This window comes from Schistocerca piceifrons, chromosome 3 (genome assembly GCF_021461385.2).
Source record: "Schistocerca piceifrons isolate TAMUIC-IGC-003096 chromosome 3, iqSchPice1.1, whole genome shotgun sequence".
Lineage (NCBI taxonomy): Eukaryota > Metazoa > Arthropoda > Insecta > Orthoptera > Acrididae > Schistocerca > Schistocerca piceifrons.
Window position 1 is genome coordinate 126431987 of NC_060140.1, and position 6162 is coordinate 126438148.

Consider the following 6162-nt stretch of genomic DNA (forward strand, 5'->3'; position numbering starts at 1 on the left):
ATTTTTACTTCGTTTACAAGTTTCGAAAAATTGCATAGCATCCCTTATAAAACGAGAAATTAGCGTAATTCTTTTATAGATTAAAGCTTTGAGTCACGCATTTTTAAATGTGTTTCGTATAAATTCTTCATATTTCTTAGTGACAATTTCTAAATTCTTTTATATGTTCTTGGTTGCTAGAAAAAAAATTTAGCATGTCCAAAGATATGATTCAGTTACTATATATTGACAACCTCTGTTTACAATAATCGCATATAAAATGTACATTTCTGGACATAACATGGCATTACGCTTCTATAAAGAAAATATTGACATCTGCTAAACTAATATTTAAGAAATTTCTGTAACATACTCCAAGTAAATGTACTGGCAAAATATTAAGATTTATAATATCCCTAATTCTGTAGGCTTCTGAAGTTTACAAATTAATTTTTCGAAACCAGTAAAGCGAAACAAAAATATATTTGCAAATGATGTCTGAATTTTATCCTGAAATTTTACATGTGTGTTCTCAATTGATCGCAGATTTTTAGATGACAAATAAACAATAAAATCTACAATATCAATGAGGCTCACTGCTTTACTACTTTATCTTCAATAATGAAATTCAAGCCTGTTGTTTTTAAGTGAGGGATGCCACGTCATTTTTATTGTTGTAATGAGAAAACACATTCCACACGTCAAAATATTGCCAATCAAAGTCAATAAAGAATGCGACGTCTGTTTACAACTCCGAGTCACATATAGAATGAAGTAATAGTGATTAGTCTTTCTTCCTATTAAATCGTTCAGTGTCACTTTAAATATCGTTTGAGGCACGTTTCGACGCTAAACTGTTCTTAAAAGCACGGGATCTGTTATGTCGGTACGAAGTTCGTAGTGTTTTTGTATAGTTTAATAAACACAACAAATATATTTAACAGAGACTTTAGTCGTCAGTAATATGTTCTCCTTCAACGTTTACAGCAGTCTGACAATGCTGGAGAAGCTTTTCGATTTCGCGGCTGTAGGAATCACGTGGTTTTGGGACGAAGAATTTTTCGCATGCCCGAGATTCGGTATAAATACCGTGACTGCACTTGGGCTTTTCAGTAGTTTTGTACTCACCTGAAGATGGTCAGACGTCTCTGGCTCGAAATATCGTAGCAAAATGTCGACGGGACCCGACTGCATACCCGAAAATTATTAGATTATTGAGAAATGTTCGGAGCGCATTTTCATCCAGAAAGGAATTTCCTTGAAGATTGTTCCATAGTGGGAAACGCGAAAATCCGAGGATCAGTTGAATAAGGTAGGTACAGAATGATTTTCGAACCCAACTCCTGTACAGTAATTTTTGTCAGTCTAGCAGGATGCGAGCGGTCGGTATCATGCAGTAGCATCACTTGACACAGTCTTCCTGGTAGAGTATGAGATATTATCATGGCGAATAGTAGCGAGCGAACGGTTGTTGAGAGGAGGCGGGAATGGTCGGACGTAGCGTGTGGTGGAGAGAAGCAGCGTGACATGAGAGGTCGCAGCCTGTCGTGATCCTGCTAGTACCGCCGGAGGAGACTTTGGTATTAATTGAGGATTGTTGGTAATTTGCCTTTTTGCTGCACGTAGTTGTTGCTTGGTTGCGCACTGGAGGGGTTCCGCCAGATCTGTGTAATGTTCGTACCTTTATGTTGAAGGGAGCACATTGTGCTCATGTGGGAGCGATCTAGATGTTTGTGAAGTAATAAACTGGTAGCCAAGATCGCAGGAATTCTGTTTCTTCCATGATTACCGGTTTCGGCGAAACTAAAACCGCGATCATCGGATCTAGGGAGGACAGTAAACAGTATAAAAGTGGACTTGGATTCCACTCATATTTCATGTATACACATAAATTTAGGAATATACCTCAGGACACATACGGGTTACAACATTAAAGCAAACAATGACGATATTAATAGTTGCCTATAACACGCAGGCCTTACAAAATCGTCACACGTAGCACATAGGCGTCCAAGAGAGATGACATTATAAACGTTCTCCATCACACATTATAAATGTTAAGTGTCTCCATCACACACAAGCGCAAGCTACATACTACCGCAACCCCGGCTCTGTTCTTACACTACAGGCTGCGTCGCGAGATGGCGCTAGCAGAAGAGGCGCCAATGACTGTCATAGCTCGCGTCATAACAGGGTGTGGTAACACTACGCCATTAGGGCTTGCACGTAATTCTGAGACTGCCGAGTTAAACAAGTACACATCTGTCTGGTCATATATAAAACCTACCAAAAGTCATTTATAAATTTAAAATTTCGTCCTTAATTGTGGCCAGACATGTGTTTATTGAGTATAGAAATTGTGGAATAATTATGATCTGCGCAAAATTTGTGTGTTTAAATAATCTGTTTTACGAATATATTAAATTCAAGTTTTTATCGGTTTATTTCGTTTTTACACCGTTTAGGGGTAGCTGACCAAACTCCTCCTGATCAATTCCTATATAAAATAATAAGGCAGTACTTATTGCAATTGCATGGATCTCAGAATTGCTTTTTAAATATTTGTAGCATGTTGCTGATCACGCAGTTACTGCTGCAAGACGAGGTACGTTGCCCTTTGCGTACAGGAGTATTGCAGAACAGTTATCAGGAGTTGTTCGAGAATACTTTAAAACTCACAGTCTGATACTTGAGAATTAATTTCTTTCTGACTTGCAGGCAGAGTAACCAATCTGTGTTTCTTTTGTTATCAATCATATTTTGAAAATGTAAGAGATGCAACGTCTTTCAGCAGAACAAACAGTAATTGCAAATATACATGAGTTAATTAAAAATTACAAGTGAGTATCAAGTTGTCAACAATAAAAGTCAGTATTATCGTCATACCTCGGCGAAGGAATACAAAGTAATCACACTATCGCTGTTCCACCAGACGCCTCATATTATCCTTTTGTGGATGCGCACAGGTTGTCGTACGGAGAGCTGCTGCTTTGAAACTTCCTGGCAGATTAAAACTGTGTGCACCGACCGAGACTCGAACTCGGGACCTTTGCCTTTCGCTGGCAAGGGCTCTACCATCTGAGCTACCGAAGCACGACTCACGCCCGGTACTCACAGCTTTACTTCTGCCAGTACCTCGTCTCCTACCCTCCAAACTTTACAGAAGCTCTCCTGCGAACCTTGCAGAACTACCACTCCTGAAAGAAAGGATATTGCGGAGACATGGCTTAGCCACAGCCTGGGGGATGTTTCCAGAAAGAGATTTTCACTCTGCAGCGGAGACGAGGAAGGTAGGAGACGAGATACGGGCAGAAGTAAAGCTGTGAGGACCGCGCGTGAGTCGTGCTTCGGTAGCTCAGATGGTAGAGCACTTGCCCGCGAAAGGCAAAGGTCCCGAGTTCGAGTCTCGGTCGGTGCACACAGTTTTAATCCGCCAGGAAGTTTCATATCAGCGCACACTCCGCTGCAGAGTGAAAATCTCATTCTCGAGTTGCTGCTTTGTTTGAGTTCAAACATTCCTTTTGTTTCCTTACGTTAGCACAAAGACATCATTTCTCGTTGGCACTAACGTTCAGGTTGTAGTAGTCGATGAGAAATACTTGTAATACGAGATTAGAATGATATATTAATACCTTCATCTGCTGACGGGCGTTGATATATTTGAACGGGAACAGGTGAAATGGTGTGCCCCGACCGGGACTCGAACCCGGGATTTGCTGCTCACATGGCAGACGCTCTATCCATGTGAGCCACCGAGGGCACAGACGATAATGCGACTACACTGACTATCTCGCGCACGTCTTCCTCAAGTCCCACATTCTCACCTTATATGTCCATACTTTACATTCTTAGTGTCCATACCCAATACTCTCATTACATGTGGAAGACATTCTTACCAAGTCTGTAAGAGTTTGGGTAATATGTGTGCATACGCACACAAGAAGGAGTCATGGTTTCTGTTCTTTCCGACATGTCCGAAAGAAGACACCATATCCATATAAGTATATAGTTCTGGCAATACCGGCCATGACCTTCTTCTTCTGTGCGGATGAACACATATCCATATCCATATAAGTATTTGTAATAAGGGTTTCTGGGAAATTTAGCGCATGGGAATTACTTCAGTGTGAGGACTTTCCAGCAGATATGTGCAAGTTCTTAAATGCCACTACAAATACACCTCCATTCTCAGCCGGCCGAAGTGGCCGTGCGGTTAAAGGCGCTGCAGTCTAGAACCGCAAGCCCGCTACGGTCGCAGGTTGGAATCCTGCCTCGGGCATGGATGTTCGTGATGTCCTTAGGTTAGTTAGGTTTAACTACTTCTAAGTTCTAGGGGACTAATGACCTCAGCAGTTGAGTCCCATAGTGCTCAGAGCCATTTGAACCATTTGAACCTCCATTCTCGTTGTCTATTCCGGAGAGGATTTACGACTTACAATCGTTAATGAAGCATCAGGCAAACTTTTTGCCCGTCTCTAATCCTAGTTCGCAAACTAAGACGATGGGTGATGTACTGTAGAACAATATCTTCAGCAGCTATTCAGGTCTAACAGATAGTTATTTCTATCTCTGTCGCTGTCCTGGTTGTTATCACCTTTTCGAAAGATAACTCACAGAAACTAGCCGACTTTCTCGATAACGTAGCCAAAACATACAACTATAAAATTTCAAAAACTAAAATCAAAGTTATGGCCTTTGAAAATAAGCTATAAGATCGAAAAAATGAGGTTAGATGACAGCTGTGTCGAAAAAATGTTGTTGTTGTGATCTTCAGTCCAAAGACTGGTTTGATGCGGCTCTCCGCGATTATCGTATGCAAGTCCTATCACGTACATCCACCTGAACCTGCTTGGTATAGCCAAGCCTCAACCAACCTTTACAATTTTTACCCCCGCCCACTTCTTTCCATAATGAAGCTGGCGATTCCTTGATGCCTCAGGATGCGTTCTAACAACCGATTTCACCTTTCAGTCCACTTGTTGTGTATACTTATTTTCTGCGCAGTTGGATTAAGTGCCTCCCCAGTACTCACCTGACGTATTCATCAAGTCTTCAGCTTTCTTGTATAAACCACATATATTTTTTTCTAAGTTGTTTATCGTCCACATTTCAATTCTGTACAGAGATACACTCCGTACAAATACCTTCAGAAAAGACATCCTAGTATTTAGAGATATTGTCCATATTTAAAAAATTCTCTTTCTCGAAATGAGTGTCTATTTACCTATGCTACAGTACGACGAGGTTCGAATATTATTTCAGTACTACAGAAAAGTTAAATAACTCACCCTTGTACTTCACTAGGGCCACACATTCTCTGTCTATTACTGATCCATATCAGATATCCGTCAGAGAGGCGCTGAATTGGCATCGCGGTAACCGCCACTACGTGACGCCCCAGCCAGGAAAGTCAAGACAGCTCGACAGCAATGTGTGATTTATACGCATCCCGTCGGCTAATGCATAACAGAATCCTCTGTCGGCATTCGATTCATCCTTTGGCATCCGTTCGGCATCCTCTGGGCAGCTGTCATTCTTTCTACAACCGCCACTCTGATGTCGAGGTTCGGGGTTAGGAGCCGCGCGTATCCCCTTCTCCTCACTTTCGCGTACAGCAGATACGTGTCAGGCGTAAAAAAGGAAAAACAGTGGAGCTGACAGCCAGCCACCAGCGCGTCAATTCGTGGTTGGAGTCAGCCACGGCTCTGTAAAAATTTGAGTTAAGACGGTTCGCAGCGTAATTTAATACCGTGCAGAGTTGTCATGTTCACGCTTTCTCACACTGATACCAAGCGTTGTCAGTTTGCAACATTTCACTATTTGTTGATGGATCGTCGCTGTTAATCGATAATTTGATGTTTGGTGAGTTTGTTGCTGGTGTTGATTGTAATGATTTTCAAGACCTTAAGCTCAGAATGAGTTTCGCAGACAAAATTTCAACCAATATCATATAAAAAGAGTAGATAAATACTCTTTTATATACAGATATTACTTAAGAGAGAATGGACGTAACAATAAAATCGCATGGCTAGGGCCTCCCGTCGGGTAGACCGTTCGTCTGGTGCAGGTCTTCCGATTTGACGCCACTTCGGCGACCTGCGCGTCGATGGGGATGAAATGATGATGATTAGGACAACACAATACCCAGTCCCTGACAGGAGAAAATCTCCGACCCAGCCGGGA

General features: G+C 41.7%; 1 non-coding gene across 1 annotated transcript; it reads left to right on the top strand.

Moving 5' to 3' along the window:
• Positions 1-3323: 3323 nt before the first annotated feature.
• Trnas-cga lies at positions 3324-3397 on the top strand. The gene has a single exon. It is a non-coding gene; the product is annotated as a tRNA-Ser (tRNA).
• Positions 3398-6162: the final 2765 nt, after the last annotated feature.